The 15,608-nt window shown below is 35.2% G+C and overlaps 1 pseudogene across 1 annotated transcript; it reads left to right on the top strand.

Moving 5' to 3' along the window:
• Window positions 1-2,221: 2,221 nt before the first annotated feature.
• On the top strand, window positions 2,222-6,833 carry LOC146953869 (benzyl alcohol O-benzoyltransferase-like; annotated as a pseudogene). The gene is made up of 2 exons (XR_015011239.1): window positions 2,222-2,704; window positions 5,763-6,833. The product of XR_015011239.1 is annotated as a benzyl alcohol O-benzoyltransferase-like (transcript).
• The last annotated feature ends 8,775 nt before the right edge of the window (window positions 6,834-15,608 follow it).

The following is a 15,608-nucleotide window of genomic DNA, read 5'->3' as shown; positions in this document are numbered from 1 at the left end:
TGATTTTGGTATGAAATTGAGCAATTTTTGTTTCAGTTTCTCCTGTAACCAAAAAAATTGGTGATTTTGGTATGAAATTGAGCAATTTTTGTTTCAGCTTCTGTAACCAGAAAATGAAGTTGTTGTGTTTTTTAATTTCGGGTAGCAGCGGCAGTTAACTACAACGGTAGTTAATTACCGTCGATTTTTTCAGCGGTAGTTAACTACCTCTGAGGTTATTTCAGTATTTTTCATGTGCTTTTATGAAGTATTTGATGTGAGAAAATCAACTTTCAATGATGAGTAATGCTAGCAACACTCTCTTTTGAATACTCTCTCAAATACTCACTCTCTTATTGGTTTAAATCATTGTGAGTGTACACTTTGGAAATAGAACCCACACAAAGTGGTGGGACATACATGAATCTCATCAAATAAAAGAGTGAGTGCTAGAGAGAGTGTTCAAAAGAGAGTGTTGCTAGCATTCCTCTTCAATGATTTATGTGATACATATCTATTAAAAAAAACTTAATCAATGGATTGCATTGGTTTTGTTATTGTTATTATTATTGGTACAAGATTGCGTTGGATTTTTTTAATAAATTATGGATGAATTTGATTTGACTCTTTCTAGTTTCACCCCATATAATCATAGTTACACCCAAATTTATTAAATTTTTTACAATAATACCAAAATTAGTCTCTTCTTCTAAATTTTCTAAAAACCTTTCTTTTACTATCATTCTGAATCATCACCCCTTTTTCACCCACAAACCACCATGGATATGCAATTAATACCTACTAAAATCGTCAATTGAATCAACATCTCTTCCATTGATACGTACTTGATTAATACAAGTAAGTGAATTTCATAAATTTTTTTGAGTTTCTATTTATCATTTGCTCTATGATTTATGGATGTTTATAGTTGTTGTTAATTTCACGTTTGTCTATCTACATCGATTTGTTTGATTTAAGTTTACGTAGAAAGGTAACGTAATTTAAGTTTACATATAGGTCTCACGTGAATTTAGTTTACGTACATATTCTAAAAAGGAATAACATACACCTAAACTCAGTTTACTTGGTGTATGTAAACTCAGTTTACATAAACTACGTAAACTCAGTTTACGTGGTGTATGTAAACTCAGTTTACATAAACTACGTAAACTCAGTTTACATGAACTAAAACTCAGTCTTAACTTACTTATGTAAATTCAGTTTACACAGTGTATGTAAACTTAGTGTATGCAGTGTATGTAAACTCAGTTTACTTAACTCATGTAAACTGAGTTTACATACACTACGTAAACTGAGTTTACATACACTGTGTAAACTGAATTTACGTATACATAATTAATGTGCAGTGAACATGAATAAAGGGTATATTAGTAACTTTGGGGTGTAACTTGGATTATTTGGGGTGTGGGTAGTATCTGTCATTTGATTTTACACTTGATTTTTTGTTTGACCAAAGAAGTTTGTCATTTCATTATAACAGTGTCACCAATACAATGTAGTAGAGGATAGAATTCTTGAGTTTTTAGTCGAGCTTAAATAAAATAATAGATTATTTTGATCCATCTGTTAAAATCCAATTCAAATTTATGAAATCTATTCATATCACTATCCTTAAAAATCTTCAATGAATTATTGCTTGAGCAGCACAAAGTGGGTTGGCTAGTGAAAAACACTTTTTAAAACAGGATTCTAAGTCAATAGCCAATTAAAATCGCAAACAGCTTTAAAAATTGACATATTATTTAAAATATGTTTTTCTAGTTAACTGATTTAAAAAGTGTATTTTGTACTAGTGTACTAGTGGTATTGGCTTGAGACATGGGAGTGTGATTCTTCTCAAGATCTCAGGTTTGATTATCTTCGGGTCAATTTAGGTGGACTAATTTAGTTTTCTAAAAAAAATAAATTATGCTCATCCATTACGGATCAAGATCTGTTTTTGTAGAGAAAAAATACAATTAAAAAAAAATATTTCGGCCATTGGATCTTTATCAGATGGTCATGATTACAACTTTATCTACCTTTTATCTTGTGTGATATAAACAAATCCAACAATTGAGACTAAGAAGACTTCCTTAAACATTAACAGCATCAAACCCTTTATTTTTATGATGTAACCAAAAAAAAAAAAAACCCTTTATTTTTATGCACCATTGCACATGGTGCATTATATTATATATATACAGCATCTCCACATTTATTACATGCATATGCCATAGCATCCAAAACCATTATCAAATTATAACTTCCCTCATTAGTTCATAATTATGGCCAATCTCTAGTATTCAAAGTGAAGAGGGGTGCCCCTGAATTTGTAAGACCATCAAAACCAACCCCTCATGAAATAAAATTACTTTCAGATATTGATGACCAAGAAGGATTACGTTATCAAACTCGTTTGATACAATTTTACAACCATGATCCAAATATGGCAGGGAAAGACCCTGTTGATATTATTAGAAAAGCATTAGCAAAAACACTTGTGTTTTACTATCCATTTGCAGGTAGGTTAAGGGAAGGTCGTAGTAGGAAACTTATGGTTGATTGTAATGATGAAGGTGTTTTGTTTATTGAAGCTGATGCTGATGTTACTCGTAAACAATTTGGTGAAGATCTTCATCCTCCATTTCCTTGCATAGGTGAGCTTCTTTATGATGTTCCTGGTTCTTCAGAAGTGCTTAACACTCCATTGCTGCTTATTCAGGTATAATATTGATCTTCTCACACTATACATGTTATCGGAGGAAATTAGATTCTTTACTCTCACAATTTTCACCTATTCAATAATTCGTACATTGATGACCGTTGGACTGAGATCAGATGATTTAGCTATCAATTTGAATATTTTGTATTTTAAAAAAAATTGAATCATGGGTTTGAAAATCAAAATCTACAACAAAATCTGAATCGTGAGATCTTGATCCAATGATCCTCGATGAAATATTAATTGCGTGAATATGTGGAAATCGTTAAAATAGAGAATTTGAATTGTTGTTGAAGTGTGATCTATCCATCTCAAGTTGTGGAATAATCTTTGGATTGTTATCTTGGTTTTGGTCTAGTCCTCTAAGTTCTATTTTCGTCATTTCATTTTAGTGTCAAATCTTTTTTATAAAAGATAAATGAGTCCGCAAATCTTAAAGCATTTTGGTTCATGATATGGATTAAACACATCAGCTTTTATTGACTCATTTGTCTCTTGTAAAAAAGATCGAAGATAGTATTAATAAATATATCTAGGTGATGGAAACAATAGTTGGTAGTTATAGGGTGTCATCATAGTTGGGATATCCCCTCGAGAAAAAAAAAATCATATTTGGAATATCATGGCTTCCATTTGATGCTTTTAGCACTCTAATCTTTACCTTAAAAAAAAATATCTATCCATCTCTTTCTTAAAAAAAAAATATTTTTATTAGTATCTTTTAAGAAATGATTCTTTGTCATAGCTGCATCGTATAGCTACAACAATGAATCCGCAGTCATACTATTGAAGGTTCTTATCTTGAACATTTATCATTTTAAAAAATATTTAACTTATCTAATGTTAAAAAATGGTAAATTTTTGTGCGGAACTTTTTATAATATTATAAATATGTGTGTAAAAAAATTTTTTAAAAATTTAAGCTTACTTTTTTTTTTGGTTACATAAAAATTTAAGCTTACTTAACATCATAAACTAAAACGGCATGCAATATTTTCTTTTAAAGGCCAAAAATTGACGAAATATTTTTTAGGGGACTAGAAGAGAGGTTTTGAAATTTTATAGAGATTAAAAACTTTTTTAACCCTATATTTTTTGTAATTAGTTTCTTCTGTTAGTTAACTTTAAAGGAACTAAATTTAAATATATATATATATATATATATATATATATATATATATATATATATATATATATATATGTGTGTGTGTGTGTGTGTGTATTAGTTCAAAGACTTCTTTTTGAGGTAAAAAATTAACTAATTTCATTATCAATAATAATAGCAATACAGTTTGACATCAACTCTAAAACTCAAGGATTAGTCATATATCTTGTCGCCCTCGCTAACTCGTGAGTAGAAACTAATTTCATATTACGACTTTTTCAAAGGCTCCACGTCGATGAACATCACATACTTCGTTTCACCTATGACATTTGATTGACAATATATAGCATAGAATAAATCAATAATACCGTCAACAGTCATAATGTGTGGCTCAATCATACCTCATAAACCCAAAGCCCTCCATTTTGCTTCGGCAATTGGACAAGTTGCAAAAATATTTCATGCATTTTTCCCACAACCGATGCAATTATTAGGACAAAGTACCTTTCTTGTTAGAAGCTTCAATCTAGTTGGCAAACAATCTCAAAACATTCCCCACGTGAAGTTCTTCACAACCGGAGGTGCTTCCAACCACCACCCATATATAAGCTAGAATCATTAACCAAATTATTTACAACAAGATGTAGACTCAATTAAAAACATACATCTTGAATCTGGCCACCAACAAATTGAGTCTTCCTCAACCGAATCCAATAAAGGTGTATGAAGCACTCTCTCCATTCTCTCAACCATTAGCATTAGGTGTTAGTTACTCCACCCATATTTTTTAGGTTAAAGATCTATTTAATCATTCTCAAATAGTTTTTTTTTTTTTTTGAGAAACATTCTCAAATAGTTGAGTAACCTACAAAATAAAAATAAAACCTATATTTAACTCATCCCATATATATATTTCCAGTTAAAAAAACTCATATTCAAACACATTCATAAGTGTTTGATTGTGGCCCAATTTGAATTATTTTGTAACTTATGTAAAAGTTTAATCAAAGTAAATTTTAAATTTATTTTATGCATGTACAGTTAATTTAATATTTTTATACATTTATCCAATCATCTGTTATCGTGTAATGTTTTTTAAGACATTTTAGCTGTGAAGCCCCGATACTTCAAAATGGACGACGTACCGTATCCCCTGTGTATCCTGCACCGATACCTGCCCGATACTCCCCGATACGTATCCGGAGAGTATCCAAATATTAAATTTTATTTTTAAAAAAATAATTATCCGATACTTTCGGATACGTCCCGATACACACGGATACTTGTGTTTTTTATATTATTTTGATTTCTGTTTTTTTTTTGTAAAAACTAAGAATAAAAACATTATATTGCTATAATATATATACATTTCCTTTATCTTTCTTTGGTGCCAGTACGACCCGCACCACACCATACAAACAATTGCATCTTTCCCTTTCTAAGATATTAGGGTTTCAACTTTTTCTTCCAAAGTGGTCGCCGTCCACTTTGGCCACCGTCGAATTGCTCGACCGTCGAGCTGATGGTGCTCTTTTTGGTATATATTGCGTATGTAATTGACTAATGATCACTCTCTTAATCGTCAATATTATTTATATTTATGTTAATGTGCTACGAGCCTGGTTTCTTGTGTTTGTTAATATATTTGCATATTAAAAAAATGGTTATAATTATATTGTACATGTAATTATATAATTTTTTTTATTAACGTATCCCAGCCGTATCGTATCTTGATTTTTGAAATTTTTCCGTATCGGCGTATCGGTGCAGTATCGTATCCGTATCGTATCTCGTATCCGGGCTTCACAGCATTTTAGCGTCATAAAAGATGCATTATAGTATGGTTTGATTGAATGTATATATGTTTAAACAAGTTTTATATTATCGGTGTATATCAATTAGTGTTAATAAATCTATAATCATTCATTATAATGTAACTATAACCATGTGCAGGTAACGCGTCTCAAGTGTGGTGGTTTCATATTTGCTCTTCGTCTAAACCATACAATTAGCGACTCATCAGGTTTATTTAAATTCCTAAGTGCATTAGGAGAAATATCATGTGGGATGAACGAACCTTCAATCTTACCAGTGTGGTGTAGAGAGCTTCTAAATGCAAGGAACCCACCTAGAGTTACGTGTACTCATCACGAATATGAAAAAGTACCTCAACAAAGAAACCATCATTCCCTTAGACAACATGGTTCATCGCACTTTCTTCTTTGGTCCGTTTGAGGTAGCCGCAATTCGTTCTCTCCTTCCACCTCACCCACTACAACAACACACTAACTTTGAAATCATCTCTGCATTTTGTTGGCGTTGTCGTACAATAGCATTACAACTAGATACTAACGATGAAGTTCACTTCATCTGCGTAGTCGATGGACGTAGTAAATCAGTTAACCTACAATTACCGAAAGGTTACTATGGTAACGCTTTAGCAAATTCCGCTATGGTAACAACCGCGGGAAAACTTATTGAAAATCCATTGGCGTACGCGTTGAATTTAGTTAAGAAAGCAAAAGCTAATGTCACCCAAGAGTACATGCATTCGATTGCGGATTTAATGGTTATCAAGGGTCGACCTCACTTTAATGTAGTAAAATCCTATCTTGTTTCTGATGTGACACGAGGTGGGTTTGAAAAGGTTGATTATGGTTGGGGGAAACCTGTCTATGGAGGACCAGCTAGAGGAGCAGATGGTGATATTCCTGGTCTTGCTAGCTTTCATATACCTTTTAGAAATGCTAAAGGAGAGGAAGGTGTGGTTATACCATTTTATTTTCCAAATCAAGTCATGGAGAGGTTTGTTAAAGAAATGGATAGTGTGCTTAAGAGCAACACTAACCAGCCTACTAAGGGTGATAAAAAATCTGGTATCATTGTTTCTTCATTGTAGTCCTTAAAATAGTGTTTGAACTTTGAATTTGCTCTGTATCGAAAATAGCCTAATGGAATTTCACAGGTTAAGTTCCATGAAAAATTTGATCATGATTAAAACAACATCATGGTCCATTTTAGTTTTTTTTTTTTTTTTATAGCAATTTGAAGTTTTAGATATGTCTTCTTGAACTTCTTTTTTTTTTTTTTTTGTATTGAGTTAGTCATTTATTTAAATGTGACAAGCTTTCATTGTTAGTTCTATTATAAATTTTTGTAGATAGTCATTGAATGAATAGTGATACACTAGAAAAATGTTTTCCCATTCAGCACCACAATTATACAGTCATTCAAAAAAATCCACAAAACAAGCACTCTCCATCAACACAATAGAACCTGTGTCCCCGTGAGCTTAGTTGAGTTGATAAGAGTTGATAAGGACAATGCATAATATATGTAAGGTCCGGGGTTCGAACCCCGAACACCACCAAAAAAAACACAATACAACCTCTAGGCTGTAGCCACAAATAAATCTTCCAACCGTGCCAAAAAAAAAAAAACACAACAGCTAGAAAAAACATACACCAGCCTTCATTTACTAGACCACATATAGCCAACGAATAATGTTATCTTGATGGGTTGAATATATAATTTATCTTTTACATTTTTTTTTTTAAAGTTTTTACCTTTTACATTGAGTATATACATTGAGTAAATTACTCCACTCCACCCTCCCTTGAATGATGGAGATATTACACTCCCCTCCCCTCATGTTTTGAAACACACACTTCCCTCCCTTAAATATTATAAAGAGTCCTGATAGGTATACCACTATAGGTGGCAATACCACTCCTACACCCACATAAAAAAATGACATTTGGCAATGTGGGGCCCACACTCCCACAACTCTTTCCAACCATTCTCTCTCTCCTCTTTACTTGCATCTTCTTCTCTCTCGCGTGTTGGAACAAAATGTGTTTAGCAATGAACCTTAAAGAGTTTTGATGATAACAAGGTATTAAAAATTGTAAATTGGACTAGCTAATATTTGTTCAAGTGTACAGGACCATAATTATAAAGTCACATCATCATTGGTTCTGAATGAGCAAATAAAGAGCAAAAGAAAATGAAGCTTAGATGATTCTGAAGGCAAAGCGCTCCTGAAGTCAAGCTGCTCCTGAAGAAATAGCGCCCCTGAAGTAAAGCTGCTCCTGAAGAATAGTGCTTCTGAAGACAAGAGGTCCAGAAGCCACATCATCAGAAGCTGCATCATCAGAAGCTGCCTCATCAGAAGCTATTTCACCAGAAGCTGAATCTCAACTGGATTTGCAAAAGATTCAAGAATTGAAGAATTATCAATGCAAAAGCTGTCCATTGGATTCGAAAACACAAACAAAGGATTAGTGGAATTTTGCAACGGTCATTTCAAAGGTGTTTGAAGGCTTGTGCTTGCATTTTGGACGAAAGCGTTGACATTGTACTTTGTACGAATTGTACAACCACGTTCTCCACTACTCTGTTTTGTGTCCACGCTTCAAGACAAGAAAACAGCTCCAGAATACGGTCTCGCCTGCATATATGTTCCTTTGGATAAGGAATGGATTTCAAATTGGTTCTTCATAGGACAACAACCAAATCAGGCAAAAGATCATTGGTGAAAGATCAAGCTTCACTAACGACTCTTTGGTGTGCTGGCAATTTCATAACGTCTCTTTCACACCTCTATATAAAGGAGTGAAGACCTAGAGAATTGGTAATGCAAGAACGCTAAACGAAAGACTCACAAGATTTTCACAAGTACCAAACCTCTGCTGAAATTGTTCTGCATTCACTTAGAATTTCTGTGTCTCAAAGTCATATCTTAGAAATTCTTAAGTTCATTGAGTCTGTATCTGATTTGTATTGTGAGCACCTCTGATTGTATATCAAGTGTTCAACCTTAAACAATTTTCTGTGTAATTTTGTTTAGTTAGGAAGTCTCTTGCAGTTGTGCTTGAGCAGGAAGTCTCTTGATTGTGTTCTTGAGCAAAGGAAGTCTCTAGCTTGTGTGCTTGAGCAAAGGAAGTCTCTTGCTTGTGTGCTTGAGCATTTGTAATCAGATATTACTCATAGTGAAATCTCCTTGGAAGTGCAAGGGGGACTGGACTACTTCCGGATTGTGGAAGGAACCAGTATAATTGCTTTGTGTCGTTCTTCTTCTCTCTCTCTGTTTTATTCCGCTGCATTTAGATTCTGATTATCACTTCAGAAGCTGTCTCACCTAGCTTCTGATCAGTGTGTTCAGTTTTTAGGAGAAACGAAGAATTTTTCAAAACACAATTCAACCCCCCTTCTTGTGTTTTTCTCACCTTCAATTGGTATCTAGAGCCTTGGTCTGTTGTGTATCACTTAACCGTGCAACAGTCAAAGATCTGAGAAAAACATGTCTACTCCTCCTCCTACTGGTCCTAGTGATACTAGCTATAAACATGTCTCACATGATTATAGTGATAGTAAGAAAACCAGTGTTGGAAAAGTTCCAAAGTTCAATGGAGATGCTGAAGAGTTCTCTTGGTGGAAGACCAACTTTTACAGTTACATCATGAGCCTGGATGAAGAATTATGGGATATTCTGGAAGATGGTGTTGGTGATTTAGTCCTTGATGAAGAAGGAGCTGCTGTGGATAGAAAGAAACATACTCCAGAACTGAGGAAACTTTACAAGAAGCATCATATTATCAGAGGAGCCCTTGTCACTGCCATACCCAAAGCAGAGTATATGAAGATGAGTGACAAATCCACTGCTAAAGCTATGTTTGCTTCTCTCTGTTCAAATTATGAAGGGAGCAAGAAGGTCAAAGAAGCAAAGGCTCTCCTGCTTGTACATCAGTATGAGTTATTCAAGATGAAGGATGATGAAACTATTGAGGAGATGTACTCAAGGTTTCAAACCTTAGTTTCTGGGCTACAGATTCTAAAGAAGAGCTATGTTGCTTCTGATCATGTAAGCAAGATACTCAGAAGCTTACCTGCCAGATGGAGACCAAAAGTGACTGCCATTGAGGAAGCTAAAGATTTAAACACTTTAAGTGTCGAAGATCTTGTTAGTTCTCTCAAAGTTCATGAGTTAAGTCTTAATGAACATGAGTCTACTAAGAAGAGTAAATCAATAGCTCTTCCATCCAAAGGCAAGTCATCAAAAGCTCTCAAAGTAGTTGAATCTGAAGAGGAAGAACAGTCAAGTTCAGATTCTGAACCAGATGCTGCTGAAATGGCCATGCTCTCAAACAGACTTCGATATCTGGCCAAGAAGAACAGAAAGTTTCTCTCCAGAAGGGGTAACTCCAGAAGCTCAAAGAAAGAAGATCAGAAGGGATGCTTCAACTGTAAGAAGCCTGGACACTTCATTGCTGAATGCCCTGATCTTCAAAGAGAAAAGTCAAAGGACAAGTCAAAGAGGTCTACATTTAAACCAAGCAAACTCAAGAAGCAGATTAAGCAGAGTTTAATGGCAACCTGGGATGATTTGGGTAGTGAATCTGGATCTGATAAAGAGGAAGCTGATGAAGATGCAAAGGTAGTTGTTGGGTTGGTAGCAACAGCAACTTCAGAAGCTGGATCAGATTCAGACTCAGAAGATGAAAACGAGGTATATTCCAAAATTCCCAGAGATGAACTTGTTGAGTCACTTAAAGAACTTCTTACACATTTTGAGGTAAGAACCAATGAGTTGAAGGATTTAAAAGAAAAATATGCTGATTTGGTACAACAGCAAAAATCAACTCTATTGGATCTGAAAGCTTCTGAACAAGGACTTAGGGGCTTTGACTTCATGTGTAAAACATATGAAGATCAGCTCAGGTTCTTATGTCAGAAGCTACAAGAAAAGTGTAATGAAAAACCTTTAAGTAACCATGAAATTGCTCTTGAAGATTTTATTATATCTGGCATTGACAGAAGCAGAGTAGCTTCTATGATTTATAGCATTTACAAGAACAATGGCAGAGGAATTGGTTTTCCAGAAGTGAAACTTGAGAAAACCAATCTAAAATCTTGTTGTGAATGCATCAAGGAAGATCTGAAAACATTCTTTGTACCAGAAGGGGCTGAGTTGGAAACTGTTGTTCAATCAGAACCTGAAGCTTCTAGTCCTAAGGCTAAGATTACTTCAACGCCAAAGAACTCTAAGTCAAAGGCTATGATCAAATCTGATTCCAAGACTTCAAAGGTCAGGATCCTGAAAAGATCAGAACCTATTCCTCAGAGTCTGGTGAAACCAAAATCTGGGGTTCTGAAGTCTAAGTTTCAGAAGAAGATAGTTACTGCTTCTGAAGTACCAAAACCTAAGGTGATGGTTAATCAGAAGCAACCCAACTCACAGCACAAGGTACAAGAAGTGAAGAGTAAAGCCTTAAGTACTAACCTTCCAGGACCCATAGAACAATGGGTACCTAAATCTAAAAATGTCAATGATGCAGGTATGTCTAAGAGCAGTGCCAAAGCAAAGATCATGGTACCTAGACAACGGTTGCTCAAGACACATGACAGGAGACAAGTCCATGTTCCTCAGCCTAACAATGAAAGAGGGAGGAAGTGTGAAATTTGGGGGCAACCAGTCAGGCAAGATCATAGGTACAGGAACTATTGGTAATTCCTCTACCTCAATTAATAATGTATGGTTGGTAGATGGTCTTGAACATAACCTTTTGAGCATTAGTCAATTTTGTGATAATGGTTATGATGTGCTTTTTGAAAAACCCAACTGTACAGTAATCAACAAGGAAGACAAATCCATTGTGTTCAAGGGAAAGAGAGTTGACAATGTCTATAAAATCAATTTTTCTGAACTGGCTGATCAGAAGGTGATTTGCCTACTATCAGTGAATTATAAGAAATGGATGTGGCACAGAAGGTTGGGACATGCTAACTGGAGGTTAATCTCTAAGCTTAGTAAGTTACAACTTGTAAAAGGGCTACCAGACATTGACTATCATTCAGATGCACTCTGTGGTGCATGTCAGAGAGGGAAAATTGTGAAATCATCTTTTAAAACCAAAGACATTGTTTCAACCTCAAGACCTTTAGAATTACTCCATATTGATTTATTTGGACCAGTGAGTACTGCATCCCTATATGGAAGTAGATATGGATTAGTCATTGTTGATGATTACAGCAGATGGACTTGGGTGAAATTCATAAAGAGTAAAGATGTTGCGTGTGATGTATTCAGTAGCTTCTGCACTCAAATTCAATCTGAAAAAGAATCAAAAATTTTGAAAGTCAGAAGTGATCATGGTGGAGAATTTGAAAATGAGCCATTTGAAGCTTTTTGTGAAAAACATGGAATTTTCCATGAGTTCTCTTCTCCTAGAACACCACAACAAAATGGGGTTGTAGAGAGAAAGAATAGAACTTTACAAGAAATGGCCAGAACCATGATTCATGAAAACAATTTACCAAAACATTTTTGGGCAGAAGCAGTGAATACAGCATGCTATGTTCAGAACAGGATCTATATTAGACCTATTTTGGAGAAAACAGCATATGAACTCTTTAAAGGAAGAAAACCCAATATCTCTTACTTTCATCAATTTGGATGTACATGTTACATTCTGAACAACAAGCTCTACCTAAAGAAATTTGATGCCAAGGCCCAAAGGGGAATCTTTTTAGGTTACTCTGAAAGGTCAAAGGCATACAGAGTGTATAATTCAGAAACACTTTGTGTTGAAGAATCTATGCACGTTAAATTTGATGACAAGGAGCTTGAAGATAAAACTTCAAAGCAAAGTGAAAGTTCTGCAGAGATACAGGTTCCTGAAGCTACTCCAGAACCTGATCAGATAGCTGAGTCTGAAGATAGTCCAAAAGCTAAACCCACATCAGAAGCACAAGATGAAGCTGCTTCTGATGAAGCACAAGATGGCTCACATCAAGCAGATCCTCCCAGAAACACATTCAAACACAAGTCTTCACATCCTGAGGAGCTAATCATTGGAAACAAGGATAGTCCAAGAAGAACAAGATCACATTTCAGACAAGAGGAGTCAATGATTGGACTAATCTCAATGATTGAACCTACAACAGTTGATGAAGCACTTTCAGATGATGGATGGATCCTAGCTATGCAAGAAGAGTTGAATCAATTTCAAAGAAATGATGTGTGGGATCTGGTACCCAAACCTCAGCACAAGAACATTATTGGAACAAAATGGGTATTCAGAAACAAGCTGAATGAGCAAGGTGAAGTAACAAGAAACAAAGCCAGGCTTGTTGCACAAGGGTATAGTCAACAAGAAGGCATTGATTACACTGAAACGTTTGCTCCAGTTGCAAGATTGGAAGCAATCAGGTTACTTCTTTCCTATGCAGTTAATCATGGCATAATATTATATCAAATGGATGTCAAGGGGGCTTTTCTAAATGGTGTCATAGAAGAAGAAGTGTATGTCAAGCAACCTCCTGGATTTGAGGATATTAAATATCCTGACCATGTTTTTAAACTGAAGAAATCACTATATGGCTTGAAACAAGCTCCCAGAGCTTGGTATGATAGACTAAGTAATTTCTTAATCAAAAATGATTTTAAAAGAGGACATGTTGATACTACACTCTTCAGAAGGACCCTTGGGAAAGATATTCTTGTTGTGCAAATATATGTTGATGATATAATATTTGGTTCTACTAATGCATCTCTTTGCAAGGAATTTTCTGAGTTGATGCAGGATGAATTTGAAATGAGCATGATGGGAGAGCTGAAGTTCTTCCTTGGCATTCAAATCAATCAATGCAAAGATGGAGTCTATGTTCATCAATCAAAGTACACAAAGGAGCTTCTAAAGAAGTTCAAACTTGAAGATTGTAAAGTGATGAACACTCCAATGCACCCCACGTGCAACTTAAGCAAAGAAGATGAAGGAGCTAAAGTAGATCAGAAGCTGTATAGAGGTATGATTGGTTCTTTGTTATACCTCACTGCATCTAGGCCAGATATTTTATTCAGTGTATGCTTGTGTGCAAGATTCCAATCAGATCCTAGAGAATCTCATATGACTTCTGTCAAGAGAATCTTCAGGTATTTGAAAGGAACAACTAATCTTGGACTCCTTTATAGGAAATCCTTAGATTATAAGCTAATTGGATTCTGTGATGCTGATTATGCTGGTGATAGGATTGAAAGAAAGTCAACCAGTGGCAACTGTCAATTTCTGGGTGATAATCTTATATCCTGGGCTAGCAAAAGACAAACAACTATTGCTATGTCTACAGCAGAAGCAGAATACATTTCAGCTGCAAGTTGTTGTACACAACTACTCTGGATGAAACATCAGTTGGAAGATTATCAGATGACTGCTAACAGTATTCCCATTTATTGTGATAATACTGCTGTTATTTGTTTGTCTAAAAATCCAATTTTGCATTCAAGAGCGAAGCACATTGAAATCAAACACCATTTTATCAGAGATTATGTTCAAAAAGGAATTTTAGATATACAATTCATTGATACTGAAAATCAATGGGCTGATATATTTACTAAGCCTTTAACTGTTGAAAGATTTGATTTTATAAAGAAAAATTTGAACATGCACTTTGTATCTGATTAAATGCTTGCTTGCTCCTGAATAGGATTTTAGGTTCTGAAGTTAGTTCAGAAGCGGTAGTCCATCAGAAGCTCTTTATTGAGGTTATGAGGAAAACTCGCTTCTGATGATGACGTCAGCATCTGAAGTCCAGAAGCTGGATTTGTTGCTTCTGAATAGTTGAATTAGTGGAAACGTTGGAAGTTACCTTTTAAAAAGTAACTTCTGGCCCACTAACTTGGTAGTCACTCTGTGAACTTCTTACGTGGCCTGTATGTGTTGGTGTATAACTAAAAGGGCAATGATGATTTAATAGCTTTGAAAGTACTTTTCACGCGCCCCCAATTTTGTCATTAATGTTATGTTTGTTTGTCTCTTTTGAATTGCAATCGTTTTACTTTTAACACTTTGACAATTCACACACTACTCACTCACAACAAACACATTTGCTCTCAAACCTCTTGCGAAGTAAGCGCATTCTCTCAACCTTAGAACCCTAAAATCTTCATCTTCTTCAAATCTTCGTCAATCATCAAATGGCATCATCAAGCTCGCAACGAGAAGTTTCAGTATCTACTTCACGAATGATCCCTGAATATGACTACAAAGGAAGAAGCATGAAATTGGAAGAATGGGAACTACAGGTTCAAATAGAAAATCCGGTGGATTTTGAATCACTCGCCTTCCATGAGTGTTGGATCAGAAGCTACTATGAAAAGCAGGAACTTATGCATTACTTCAAGATGCTAAATGGGCCAACATATGTGAACTTGGTCAAAGATTTCTGGTTAAGGGCTGAAATTGTCAATAGAAAGCCTGTGAAGGCAGCAGATAAACCAGCTGGGTCGAAGAAAGGAAAGAATGAGATTGAGTTGAATCCCACTTCCTTCAGTAGCCTTGAGATAAGGTCTGAAGTGATGGGTATTCCTGTAATCATCACAGAGGAGATAGTTGCTAAAGCTTGTAGAATGGATGCAGAAGGAAGGTTTCAAGAAATTGTTAAGAAGGATGATGTCCTTCTGCAAAACTACTACAACACTCTTCTGGGTGGAAACAAAGATGCTAAGCCTTCTAAAATGGAGATTCACAATAGAATGTTGGTGAAATTCAGCAATGATTGCTTCTTTCAAAGAGCAGGTGGGTCTGATCAACCCAACAACCAACAGAAGCTAGCAATCTATTTCATGACCAATCTGGAAAAGATAAACTTTCCAAGATATGTATTGGATCATCTCTGCTGGGCTATTAATGAAAGCACAGTCAAAGGAAGGAAACAAGTGCACTATGGAAGATTGCTCTCTGAGATCTTTTATCAAGGGAAAGTGCTGGATTTGTTGAGAAGAACAAGGGATGCTTCTGA

The sequence above is a fragment of the Medicago sativa genome, chromosome 1, assembly GCF_051527215.1.
Source record: "Medicago sativa cultivar Bolivia chromosome 1, Bolivia_mono, whole genome shotgun sequence".
Lineage (NCBI taxonomy): Eukaryota > Viridiplantae > Streptophyta > Magnoliopsida > Fabales > Fabaceae > Medicago > Medicago sativa.
Note: the sequence above shows the minus strand (reverse complement) of the source record. Positions and strands in the feature narration are given on the sequence as shown.